The 15580-nt window shown below is 30.9% G+C and overlaps 1 pseudogene; it reads right to left on the bottom strand.

Annotated features, from left to right (window-relative positions):
• Positions 1–14881, bottom strand: part of LOC132735279 (protein phosphatase 3 catalytic subunit alpha-like) — a 43461-nt pseudogene extending 28580 nt beyond the window's left edge.
• Positions 14882–15580: the final 699 nt, after the last annotated feature.

Below are 15580 nucleotides of genomic sequence, written 5' to 3'. Positions count from 1 at the left end.
ATTATGTGGCTACTCTATTGTTCTCTCTATTGTTCTTTTTAGCCACACAAAAGAAAATAGCCACATAAAAGCAATACGGAATGAATGACATCAAAGAGAAAGAACAGTCCCTCTAGCCACATAATTACTCTCCTGTGAGTGCGGACAGACAAACAGACGGACATACAGACAGACGACGCGACGGAGAAGTGATCCCTATGGCGACACAAAAATAGCATATAATTATAAATGTTGATCTATCATGAAGGCATCATGTTATTGGCTCGTTCAAATCATTATTCTTGAAAATTTATCTTAAACTGCAATAAATAGATATAGAGAGTTCTACTTATAGTATCTTTACAGCAATCTTTATCAATCAATGCAAATCATTTATACTAATAGTTGAGGTTTTAAAGTTTGGCTATCTAAGTGAAGTATATTAAAAATAAGTCCCGGTTTTAAGATCTTTCAATCAATCTTTTACTTCGTTTTCGTTGATACATTCAACACAACCTTACTTCAATTTGTTTTCAAAAACAATTGAATGATTATCCTTAGAAAAACATAAAATCATATGACATCAAACAAAAATCAAGTACACATGTACCTCAATTACAAAAGTCACCTCTGTCAACATAATCTCCAAGGAACAAGAAGGAAGCTGGTGTTAATAATGGTCCTAATCTCCATAAAGCTTTCTCAAAACATATCAAATCTCTATAGTTCCCATGAATATCTCATACAACACCAAAAAAATACACATGAGAAAATACGACAAATTATTTTCTTTCATTTGTTTATTTTCAAGTTTTTCTATTGATTTTAACATTCTGGATCATATCTCAGTAGACTGTCCATCTGACAGGCTTTCCTGCATTACTTACCACGTACAAACAAAATTCTGCGCAAGTGAGTGAAATTTAATTTCGCTTTATTTCCGAATCATTGGTGGGAGACAAACGACCAGTCTGAAAATCTGAGAGAAAATTCGCCCCTCCAAAAAATTAAACCAGCAACCCCTCCATTTCCCTATTTAGCTTAGCGGGTGGGCTAAAGCCTCGACACAGGATTGAACCAGAAAGTCTAATGCTCTCTCTATTGAGCTATACCTATTTGCTTTAATAATTTACAATGATAGATTTAGAATATTTACTTAAATATATGAGTTTAAGTTATTACAAAGTACTAAAATCGAACAGCCATTGCTTAGTATTGAAACTCTGATAGGTTTATTTTCCTCATATCTCCTATAACATGAAATTACAATACTCTATTTTTAGTTTGAAACAGTTGATAACTAGTGGAATATACTTATCAATTACTGCAATCTCTATTTAAAATGAATAAAACATTCAATATAAAATCTCAAGTTACATTTGAAAAATTTTATATATACATAATCACCTAGGATATACATTGGAGCTTTTAATTTGAGCAATCTTGGTTCATCTGAGAGAATGTCCTTGACCTGTCTACACAATGTTATAAAACATCTAGCAAGGGCATTCTTATCTACCTGTTCCCAGTCAAATGCATTCTGAAAATGAATAGAAACTGTATGTTACATTTATAACAAATATAAATATCATGCATGTATAGTATTACATAACTTAAAATTCTGAGACAGAATCCATTTAAAATTATAAAAATTATAAAATTTAAATAACATTTTAACAGTTATTAGCCCGTAGTCTTTGAAAGGTAGTAGCTATCATATGGTGACTTTCCTGTGTCGATGTGACGTAAAACCCAAACAAACATGTAGCCCAACAAATGTTCCGAAAGCGTAACATAGCATGACGGGATGACAGTGATCGTACAAAAACATTTGCAGTTCTTCAAACTTTCATATATCAAAATAAAAACATGATAATTTTAGATCGAACATGAGATGAATGCCTGAAGTTTATTTGAAAGTTTTCTATAATAGCCATTTTCTCCCTTTATTGACCTCTCTTTCTGGATTTAGCAGTACTTGTCAGGTATAAAGGAAATATGATTATGCCCCACAGTCTAAAATCCATCATTCTTTAACTTAAAATAACAGGCCATCACTTTTCTTGTTAACATATACGCTACAACTAGGTGTACATTAAACAATAAGTACCTTTTTGAAAGATCCATTATCTCCCTTTATTGACCTCTCTCAAAGTTTTTAAGATCAGTTAACATTAAATTAGGATAAGATCGTTGATTGGAAGAATCTATAGACGACATCCGTTGAAATATTGATATAATTCCTTCTTAATGTGTTACTGACGTGTTTGTTATAGCTCCAGTGGCTGTTTACATGAATAAGTTATTACCTTATATTATCCATGTACACGTTTATAGTAAATTTGACTATAAATGACCTTCCATAACGTATATTCCTCCAAAATTAAATTTTAAATGTCCATGAAATTGTGACCTTCGAATCAAGAAATTGTGAGGGCTCAAGTAAAGTTGTCGAGCAGTCCATACATAAAACAAAATTTAGCAAACTCGAACTGTCCCTATATGTTTCAATATCATTAAAAAAGATAAAGAATCCTGCAGTATAGAGGGAAAACATTCTATTCAAAATATATGGAAATATCACTTGCAAGTCTAAAAATTTCTCATATCTGGAACATAAAAATAAAAAGTAAGAGTACATTTTTTAACAGGATTCAATATACATGTACAAGTACATGTGAAAACGAAAAAAGAAACTTATTCACCATGTAAATCCCATATTGCCATTTATTCCTATGTCCTAGTTCTGCTTAACTTGACAGTATGTGTTGCCAATTTGTACCTGTGTTGTTTATGGCTGCCGAACATGACGACCGTCTGGATGCTTAAATGCATCATTATTTGGCCCTGGACCTTTGAATGTCAAAAACTTATATAAATTTTTTTGTCCTTAAGCTTTTGAATAATTATCGAACCCTAAATTCGCTAAACATATAGTATTGTTCTTGTTATGTACATGACAAGTTTTTAAAATGACCGTTTTAAAACTAATATACGCGCTACTTTTATACAAAATACTAAGATCAAGCACCCAGTAAAATAGAACCTGATCACAAGAAGGGAAAATGACTTGCCAGATCATATTCCCGGACAGCAAGTATAAATAGAGGAAGCAATTTCAACTTTTAATGAAATACAACTTATTGATCAATTTCTATAACAAAAAGATAATCTCAAAAGTTTCTTTTACCAAAATAGGTAATATACATTTTGTTCTGCTCTTACATAAAAAAATAGTTATTTCTTCAAATACAAATACAATGCATACTAATTTGAGAACTAGGTAAGAACTTCAAAAATAAACACAACGATAGATAAAAAATGATCACAACGTCTAGTTTTAGTACATTTATGACTTTCATCAGGCGGCAAAACAAAACTTATAACATTGGAGCAAAACTAAAAACGTCTAATTCTAACATTCACACGATTGTTTTAAACTATAAATTTCTTGTTTCCTTTACCCAGATGTTTTCAAATGAAAATTTTAACTTTCACATGAATTTCTGTTCTCCTAACTTTCTCATGAACTTTTTTTAACTATAAATTACCTGTATTTCTAAAAAAATTGTTTGGTTTAATTGGATAAGTAATTTTTCGACGGGATCTCTTATACGGTGGTTCTATGTCACTATCAGGTGTGTTGTCATCTGTTGCTTAACTGTAATTATATCATAGACACATTCAATTTAAACATTCTATATTTCAAAGAAAATCCAAATAGTGTTGGCACTGTCTTAGCATCATAATTGGCTGTGTAAAGTAACATGTGCCACACAATGCTACTTTTTCAGCAAAAGTAAGACACTGTCTATAAACCGTTCTCAATTAAAAAAAACTATTAAATGTTTATAGATGACAATGGCTGGCACAAAGGTAACATATTATTAATTGTCCTGAATTCTTTTTACAAGAAAAAGTGAGATCGAAGCTGAAGCACATAAACCAATGAGAATAATGTCTAAAATATCCTTCATATGAGATGCAGAAGTAGGCCGACTTTCTTTACTATGTACCAACTGAGCATTCTGGGTAATGCTACATAATAAAATGACAAGTATTTAGATCTTAGCCATAGAGTTGAAAGTTATAAGCATTTGCCACCAGTATAGAGCCAGGCCAGCTTGAATATCTATGAAATCTGACCAGACTTTAACCGTTGGCTTACCAACTTTTTTCATCTTGATATCTTTTAAATTGAAACGGCCAGTTCGAAAAATGACAGGCAGACAAATCCATATAAGAAATTCATCAAGTTAAAGGCTTATCAAAACATATAAATTTATTTTATTCTTTTATTTATTTATTTTTAAAGGGGCATAATTTTTAACTAAAAGACTGCATGCCAAATACCATACCTTTGGTTCGTGTATTATCTGAGAAGGGGATTTTTTCAAGGTTTTTTATAAGAACAAATTGCTATTCATTCATAAGTCAATGTTTAAGACTTATTGAAACTTATTAAAATTATAGAAAGAAATAATGTCTTTATTTATTAATATGTATATATTAATATGTCTATATTTGGGGCATTTACTTTAAATGACTCACAAATAAGCCTATCATTGAAACATTGTAGTATATATGTTAATATTATCAAAAACCTATCTGATAAAATATTTTTACTGATAAATTTTGAATTACTTCGTTTAGTATCACTGATAACACAATGATTGCTGCACAACGTATTTTGTTATCCTACTGTCTGAAAAATGTAATAAATATAGATGAATCTAAACGGATCACACTTTACGTGGTGCATCAGGCATGATCTGAATCTATCATTTCATTTTCTTTAAACGTTCTTGTCACGGTTTATTGGTTAGTATAAATAGACTAAGAATTTCCAAACACTTTAACTTAAATTCAAAATCTTTGTTATCTGGGTATGACGTTATCCAAACTACTGATATGATAACAGCCAGGGCGTTTCATTTATCATACAGACAGTAACAATTACGTTGTTAAGTTTGTTTGTCAGCCACTAATTATATGAAATAATGTTTCTTCAAGACAACTTTTGAAGTAAGTAAATATCATTTTTTATTTCTTTCATTTTTAATCGAATAAATTCTTTCTGTTTTAAGATTAAAATATATCTTTCAGAAATACATTCAAAACAAGGTCTCCTTAAATACGCTCGACATAAAGCGGACATGGGCATTTTAGATATCCACAGCAATTAGCTCTAAGTGTGACCATGAAATTAGAATTGGATCGTGAATGAATCAATACATTTAATGATGGTGAACATTTCTATAAAGTATCATAAAATTTCTTCATGCATGAAGGGGATATGCTCCAGACAAAATCCAGTTATTTTATCATCTTTAGTGACTTAGACTGTGCATAAATTGACCTTAAATACCAGAAAGTGCCACGACGGTAGTCATTATTATGACCATTTGTGTTACAACCCCTTAATAAATGATGACTAAATGGTCCTTATACACATTTTCATGATATATATTCATGTAAGCTTTTAGGCTATATGCCACATTTTCTAAGCTCTAGACAATGAAATTTATTTTATAGAGAATGAGTTATACTGTATGTTTTAGCTATATCTTCAGACAATATAAGATCTGCAAGCATATGCTAGGGTCATATTTAGACAAAAATAGACTTCAAGATACTTTTAGGTTTGGCAATTTCTTTAACAGTCATGGCAAACCTTCTGTAAAAGGGTCAAACTACTATTTTGTTTATGTTTTGGTACCTTTATTACAAACTATTTTTAACATACTTCCCATGATGAGCATCTTATATGCATAAAGTAAACACCCTTTTAAACACATGACTGCCATAATTCTAAAGCAGAGAAAATATTCATTTCTGCGGTAAATTGTGCCTTGAAAATATAATGAATTCTAATCTTAAAATATACAAATAAAAAATATAACACCAGCTACTTTAAATGAAAGTGAACAAGAATGTCGCGGACGAAACAAAACAGATGTTCCTCGAAACTCGAGTTGACCAACGGCACTCAGAATATCAGCCAATGGTACCTTATCTTTGATTTCTGTAACAAAAACAGACATCAAATTCAATTAAACATATATTTTTTTACAAACTACGTCAATTGATTTATCTCTAATTTCTCATAAACTCAATGTTTTATGAAAAGTTTTTATACACATATCTATTTATGTAATACTATATGGTTGTTATGTTATTTCTAATTTGACAAAAACGAAATGATTATCATTGATATTGCAAATTTGCTGAAAAATAAAATACTTAATTTATTGAACGAGTTGGAAAAAAACAAACATATTAATATGTGAACCGCTTGCAATTACTAGTTCAAGAGATTTACTATTGAATCTACACAAATATAGTATACTTTTTATCATACATCCAAAATAAGAACAAAAAGTCATTTAGCACTGACGCGCCTATACTGTAACACAAACATTAGCACGCCTTGACACTATATTTTATTTAACGCAAATGACGTCACGTCAAAGTGTAATTTCGCTAGTATAATATCGTTTTATCAACTTGCTTCATAATACTCTCGTGTCCTAGTTTATGTGAACAATAACACAATCTAACAAGCCAACACCCGCCTTGCCACTCAGGTCCTAAAGGATCTAATTTATATACATTTGTTTACCCAGTCATATATTCTGTGAAAAAAACTGATTTCACAGGTAAGACTTTTTGTTGTCATACAGTTCAAAATGGTATTTAAAATCTCTGTAATTCTATAAAGTGGCCAAAATAATTGTAAACAAAGCTGTATAACTTGAATCATTTTGTTTTGAAATTTAAAAAAACACTTTCCCGCTTTTCTGGTAGAGGAAGACCTTAGATGACCCTGTATGTATTGTATTGGCATAAACGTGCACATGAGAAGCACCACCGTACGTTTCCAAGCCTATTATACAGATATAATAGAGATGGAATAAAAAATAATGCACTATTCTTAAAACTTATAGTTAAAACATTATGATTTTTTTTCAACTATGAGCAAAGCCTTCTTACACATTTTAAAACACTATTCCTTGATTTTCCAGTACTGGGGTTGTACAGTTCTGGAAATTGTTAACATATATATTATACATGTAGTGCATACTGTTACATTACGTGCCTTGCTAACATCAACATCAGTTGTGAACATAAATTGCTATTGTTATTTTTATTCATATTTAACAATTAATTAGTAAGGCTTTAAACCAAGAAATCACAATGTATATTCTTTACTAACTATAAATCCCCACAACATTTGTGGTATGAGGAACCATGGTAGTGTCCCCAGTAGATCTTGAACGCATTATTCTTTAATTAATAGGCCACCACACCTCCTGAAAATACGAGTATAATTATAATATAACTATGTGTAGATAAAATATTGATACCCTTTTTGAATGATCCATTATCTCCATTTATTGACCTCTCAAAGTATTTAAGACCGGTTAACATTTCATTATAAGGATGAGAGCTCTGATTCAATGAATCTTTAGACAACATCCGTTGAAATCTTGATATATCTCCTTCTAAATGCGTTACTGATATGTTCGAAATAGCTCCAGTGAAAAAAGTCAACCTTTTATTATATATGTATATGTATCTGGTAATTTTAACTATTACCTGACCTTCCATATCATGTCAGGTAGGTTCCTGGCATGATTAAATTTTAAATTTCAAAGATATTGTGAGAATCAAATGAAGAGGTAAGTGATTCCATACATACAGTGAAATTCAGCAAACCAGGCAACTCCCTATATATTTCAATATTATGCAAAATTTTGACACTTTAAACAATCTATGTCTGTAGTATAGAGGGAAAAGAGCCGCTTGACAGGGCATATCTGGGTCCGGGTGTTGCGCATAAGACATTGTTCAATTTTTGTGAACATTTGTGTCAATTTCAAATGACTTGAACTATGAAACAATTATGGACCGAACACAAAATACACTCTACTGCAGACCATGTTAAACTTTGACCTTCAAGTGTGACCTAAAGGGAAGCAGTCTGGGTGTTATACATGACACGATGTCCAATTACCATCACAAAATATACCCTATAACAGACCATCTTAGGCTTTGGACTCTAAGTGTGAACTTTTCTTCGAAAAAGGCGGGAGACAAACAGACACTCTCAAAAGTTACTTTTACCAAAACGAGTATACACTATTTTCTGCATTTATGAACAACAACAAATAATTATTTCTTTAAATACAATGCATGATAGATTGAATAGAGGATAAGTACTACAAACATAAAAAAGATAAAAAAAAAAACAATTGTTAACAAGTTCTGGTTTTAGTACACTAATGAAATTCATCACTTGGTTACACAACAAAAACTATGAAAATGATTACAAAAAAATAAATAAAAATCTAGCTATATGTCTTATTCTAACTGCCACAATATATTTTAAATTGGACGGAATCTCTTATACTTTGGTTCCATGCCACTATCAGGAGCATTTTCAATTGTTTCTAAACTGTTAAAATCTCATAGACAAAATACATTCAAACCTTCTATCATTCATTGACAAATACAAATATTGTGGACATTTAGCATTATAACTGACTGTGTAAAATAACAGGTGCCCCTCTGTGCATCATTTTCAGCAAAAGTAAATCCAAAGAGATGACACTGATAATCTTTCTTACATTAAATACTTTTGAATGTTTCTGAATGACCAAAATATAAATGCAAAGCCAAAATATAATTTTATGTCCTGTTTGCAAGTAAAAAGCGATATCTTAGCTAAAATACTTATACCAAGGGGGATCATTTGCTAGAAAATGCAGAAGTTCGCAAAATTTCTATGCCACGCTGAGCGTTCTTGGAAATGCTACATGATATGTTGATAATAATCTTAGATCTAAGCCATCCTGTTGAAAGTGTTTGCCACAAGTGCATAGCTACATCCTCTAACCAGGCTCTTTACTGTTGTCTTTCAAACTACATCTTGATATCCCTAATTGATGGTTCCAAAATTAAAGGTTGGCACGTCCATTTCAGAAATTCAGAAAGTTTAAAGATAATTAAAATATATAAATCTAATTTCCTAAAAAAAGTATTTTTAAACTATATAAACCCCGGAGAAGAGGCACTTTGACCAAAAAGGGGTATGGTTATTACATATTATGTAGAGGACTAAAAGGTTATTCTACATGCCAAATATCTAAGCTATGGAAGATTTTATATTTCTATATATATTTCTATTCATCCATAAGTAAATGTTTCAGATTTTTTTTAAATCATTGAAAGATAAATATCTGTGTTTAGTTATCTTTATACATTTACATGTATATATTTGGAGCTTTTACTTCACATGATCATCAAATCAGCCTCTATTTTAAACGTTATATCAAAAGAATTGAACTGATAAAGATTTGATAAATACACTGATAACATGATGATGGTTTAATATTGTATTTCGTCAACCTACTTTCTGCAAAAAATTGCACACTTGCCAAAATAAAGTAAATATACTTATAAATATATGTATCCTAACTGATTAAAGAGATCATTTCATAACTTAGCATTACCGCATGCTTAAAACATGGGCATAATCTATAACATTTGATTGGCTTTATACTTACTTGTCACAGTTTATTGGATAGTATAATAGAATAAAAATATACCAAATCTTAAAATAGAAATGCAATCATTGTTATCTGGGCATGACATTATCAAAAATACTGATATGATAACAGCCAGGATGTTTTATTTATCATACAGACAGAGATAATAACGTTATTTTAATTTTGTGTCATTTTGACGTATCAGCCACTAACTACATGAAAGAATTTTAGAATTTCTTTCCATTACAACTTTTGAGGTAAGTTAATATTATTTTTTATTTCTTTCATCTGTTTATGTTTGTTTGTTTGTTTGTTAGGGTTTAAGAGTCTTGAGATATCTTTCAGAAATACACGGTATCACATTTAATAAAGCGGATACAATATCTTACATATTTTTCACTGCTTTGATCTTACTGCTAACTTTATAAATAGTCCTGCTTTACATACATGTATATATATAGAATCTAAAACCTGAGGAATTTTGAAAGTGACATTTTGCTTCCAACCAAATAACATAGCTCTAAACATTGCGATTTTGGACGAAAAGATTTTAAGACATGTTTAAGTAAGTCTATGTAAATTAAGTGACCCATAGGCATGGCCATTTTGGAACCCAGGGGCTGATTTATTTAAACGCAAGCTTCTAGGCTACATGCCAAATTATCGAAGTTCTGGACATAGTAATTTATGGAAAATTATGATATTAATTTCTGGCCAGATTGCACAAGTGCAAAAACAATTTGTTTCATGTTTATCAGCAACTACTTATTACAGATATGTCGCTCATCCACATCCTGTTTACAGACATAGTTAAATTCTCGACATTAATTGTCAATGGTAGGAAATTTAAGTAACAGTTTTCTCAGCAACTACCTATCACAGACTCTTTAAATTTGGTTTCAATATCAAAATGTGGTCCCTTACCGTGGGATAGGATTTCAGGTTCACCTGTTGCTAATCTACTACCTGTGTACCGTCTGAGTTAAATTTTCGACATTAATGGTCAATGTTAGAACATTTCCGTAACATCACAGCTTCATGATATTTGGTATACAAATGCAACGCGGTCATTTCTGTCATTGATCTATTTTTATTTTGTACGTTTTGGCTAAATTGTCAGGCAGTCTAAGACTTGCAGGCATATACAAGGGCCATATATAGGCAGTAAGAGACTTCAAAATACTTTTAGTTTGGGCAAAACCTTCTATTAGATGGTAAAAAAATACTGCATGTACTTTGTTAATGATTTGCTACCTTTATGACAAATTAATTTTAACATACTTCCCTTGATGAGCATATTATATTCTTTAGATATACTATTAACACACTATCAAACACGCGTTTTACCTTTCTAAAGCAGGAAAATAGATTTTAAGAAAGAGCCATATTCAGACCTTATTCCACAGTTACGAACTTAAGCATCAATAACTCTTTGTTGAAAAATTACTACACCAAAATGTGTCTTTCGGGCTATAAAAACTATGATTTTACTTGTTATTTTATATAATACCAATGACTTGTAATAAAGGTTCGATAATTATACATACACGTGGGAATTAAGGTTCTCTTATTATATCTTTAAGCGGGAAATAAGGTTCGGTTGTTTTTTTTCACACCTATGAGTGGAAAATTAGGTTCTATTTTAAGACCTATAATTGGGAACTACACCTTTGAGTGTGAATGAAAGTTCTGTTTTTACACCTATAAGAGTGAGTTATTGTTCTATTATTAGACCTATAAGTGGTAATTAACGGTCTATCTTATACCTTTAAGTGGGAATTACTGTTCCGTTATTATACCTTAGAGTGGAAATTGAATTGACCTTGCCCGCATAAAATATTGTTCCATGGAAAATAATTTTTTTACAGAATTAACTTTAGTGAGTAATGATGTTGTGGTAAATATATAAAATATTTTTCATAGTAAGACAAGAAGAATGATAATATTATTTTGAAATGAAATGAGACATTTGATGACACCATCATATGATAGAGAAGTGAAAATTGAATGCTGACCTTTCAACTAAAACCTAGACTAAGCATATCATTAGCACATTAGCTCATCACAAAAGTCTTACTTTAATTATGACTCTAATGTATTATTGTTATAGATTTTATGTTTTACAAATTTTTAGATGAGAATGACAATACTGCTGGTTATGTTATAACCTTGATATTACAAGTAGCCACCTGGTATTGTGCCCTCTGTAGGGTTGATGGTGATCATTTGTGCCAATATTATTAAAAATACAACTGTTTTTTAAAAGTAATAAAGTGCACACAAAAATGTTGACTTTTAACATTTGACCTCTATGTGTGGTGTAGATCTTGGGGGGTAGCGACATGAATATTGCTCTCCACACATATTATGTCATTGTGGTGACCATTTGTGCAAAGGCATTTAAAAGTTAAGGAGCGCACAGGAAAAAAGTGGATTTTATCATTTGACCTTTAAGTATGACCTTGAACTTCGGGAAGCAATTTTGATGTATCTTGGGGGTAGCAACCGTGATGCTGCCTCTGCAGATTGCGTATTGGTGGGGATCATTTGTGTAAAGTAATTTTAAAACAAAAGAATTGTCAATGAGCTTTAAAGCGGACGTAATTAATATATATTTAAACATTGGACCTTTTGGTGTGATATTGACCTTGAGGGTAGTGACTTGATTGTTGAACTCTAAAAGTCATTTTCAAAACATTGAAGCGTATCAAATTTTATAAAACAGACAAGAAAGAGTTGACACTTGACTTTTTTTGAGAAACATTGACCTTGGGGGTACCAACCCAATAACTGCGTTTTGCGCATTTTCTCATAATGTGATCACTTGTGCCAAGATATCAAATAAAAAAAACCAAGCCGTTTGTAGCGGGCACAAAGGTTTTACGGACAGAAAGACGCACAGTCGGACAGATGGATTGATTCTATTCCCCCCCTGCACTTTGTGGAAGAGGATTAACAAGTAGAACCACTGACATGTTCTGTAGCTTCCTTACACAAAATACATAAGCTAAGCTCCAGTAAAACAAAACCCCTAAAACTTTTTCCAAACCATACTGAAGATGTGATGTGGAGATTCATTTATGCAGATAGACAAAGTGCCACTATGTTTGCCATTCGGGCTTCTACCATTATATTGTTGAGAGAAAACCCGTATAGTTCTTGTTAGAGCATATGACAGTTCAGGTCTACACTGGTTACAAAACCAGTAAGTCATTTTGTTTGCTGTAGCAAACCCTACATATATCTCTATGACTTTATCAACTATATGCATATATCTATGAATAAATATATATCTAAGTGTAATAAAATATGCTTAAACTATAATAATTATTACGTTATTTATCATAAAAATAAAGGTGTACTTATTTGGCAATATTTAAAGCATCTTCCTCTACAACTGTGTCATCACAAGACAACCCTTTACCTTGTCAAATATTACTCATACGCCTCCTAAATATATTCACCTGTCTCTTTTATAAACAATCATATTCACATATTACTCACCCGTATAAACATATTAATATATCTCTCATCGACCTCCTTTTTATACAAATAAGTTCATATATCATTCATCAACCTCATAAATAAACACACATATTCATGTCGTCTCAGTAGCCTCCATTAAATACAAAAATATTCATATAACACCTACCAGCTTCCTTTATATACAAATATATTGATATATCACTCACCGACCTCACAATAAACACACATATTCATGTCGTCTCAACAGGCTCCATTATACATGAATATAAACATATTCATATTTCACTCATCGACCTCATTTTCACACACTCATTCGTATATCACTCATCAGCCTCCTTTATATATAATTATATTGATATATCACTCACCAACTTCAAATATAAACACACAAATTCATGTCGTCTCAATGGCATTCTTTATATACATACATATTCATATATCACTTTCGAGCCTTGTATATACACAAATATGCTTATATATCACTCACAAGCCTCCTTAATATATGTACACATGTTCATTTATCACTTACCAGTCTCCTTTATATACAAATATAGTAATATACCATTCATCAACCTCTTATATAAAGACACATATTCATGTCGTCATATATACAAACATATTAATACATGTTTTACCAGTGTCCTTAAATACACACATATTCATATATCTTTCACCTTCTTCGTATATATACAAATATGTTTATATATCACTCAAAAATAAACCAAGTCTCCTATATAAACAAACATATCCATATATCACTTATCAGCCTATTTTATAACAAACATGTTAATATATCACTCACAAGCATTTTTTATATACAAACATGTTCATATTTTTCTAATCGGGCTCCTTTATATATCACTCACCAGCCTCATATACACACACATATTTGTATATAATTACCCAACCCTTTATACATACAAACATTATCATATATCACTCAGCAGCATTTTTATATACAAACATGTTCATATTTTTTTTTCACCAGCTTACTTTATGTATACAAACATAAATCACACACCTGTTTTGATTTGGTTACCGTACACATAACAGTACTAAACATACTTGAATTCATCGAAGAAGATAGCCGTCCATATTTCTGTCAAAGTATCTTAATATATATCTGCATCTCATCTCTGCTGGCATACCATCATGTTGTGTTGTTGGTTCCATGTCTGATAGTAGACCAAATAACACGTCCTTAAATTATGAATATTTGCTTTTATATACATCAAATGCCCTGTTATAAAACACAAATATATCTTATACAGATTGTAATCCATTTTTCTATGATTTGAGGTAAATGGGCTACAGCTTTGTTTTTGCATCATCGGTGCATAGATTGCTGTTTTCAGGAAATGATGACAAAACACTTAAATACCGGTAAATGTCATAAATGTATTTTTCTTACGGAAAATTATAGTGTATAGTGTAGTGGATTTCTTAAGTCATATATCTTACTACTTGAAGTGTCAGTAAATTAAATCTCGCTCGCAAGATAATTATTTTCATATCCCGCTGGTAGGATTCAAATACATGAAAGCTATGAAAGAATAATATTCCGTATATATGCAATATGATTAATAGCATTACTCATTTTGCTTTTATTTATATAGTACCAAATACAACTTATATATACTTCTTTATTTGCAGTATATATACATGCATAACACTTATGTTATATAGTTCATTTATCCTCCTACCTGAATAGATAATCAATATTGTCCATCTTTCCTCCTTTAAGATCCATATATATTGTGAAGACAGTTTTGTTTGGGGTGTACATGCTCCATAAACTCTCGAAACAGCAACTCATCCTTTGATACAGAGAAACAAACACGTATGTAATTGTTCATCATTCTCATTCGTATATGGTTCCGCTGTGTATGTATTTTGACGTGACATCATTTACGTTTAAATATAATGAAACATAGCTTAAAGATGCACTAGATGTTAGCATTACACTGGAACATCAATGAAAATATGACACTTTTACCATAAACAGTTCTTATTTTCAGTAGTAGAATATTACATTTATGTAGCTTCATTACTACATTTATTGAACTCGTTTATTAAAATTACATTAATATACAATATAATCTTATTCAATCTGTCCAATAAATTTAATATTTAACATACACTCATTCAATATTTCTATTTCATTTTAGCTCAAATATCAAATAAGTTTATTAAAGCTTCACTCTTGAAATTGTATTTCTCACCGTGGGAAATAAACACATTTTTGAATCACTTACCCGTACAAGTTGCCAAAAATGGTTAAAGTGTCTGCCTAATAAACAAAAGACCAAGGGGTTTGAGCACTACTGGCGTCCCAACCTTGTTTTAGAACAGGGAAATTTCAGGAAGTAGACTTGAAAGTCGATGTATTAGGCAGCTCACAAACAAGTTAATTTGTTTCAACGATATTTTAATATAAATGTACACGTTCAGACTTAAAGAAAATACCTGGTATAAAGAAAAAATATAAAGGTATGTGAATAATTATAAATGTACGTGGCACATCACATGCTTTATGCAAGAAATGACAGAACCATCAATTTAAG

The sequence above is a fragment of the Ruditapes philippinarum genome, unplaced genomic scaffold (genome assembly GCF_026571515.1).
Source record: "Ruditapes philippinarum isolate M1 unplaced genomic scaffold, ASM2657151v2 ctg2268_1_1_1_1, whole genome shotgun sequence".
NCBI lineage: Eukaryota > Metazoa > Mollusca > Bivalvia > Venerida > Veneridae > Ruditapes > Ruditapes philippinarum.
The sequence above is the reverse complement of the archived record's forward strand: the minus strand, read 5'-3'. Positions and strand labels throughout refer to the sequence as shown.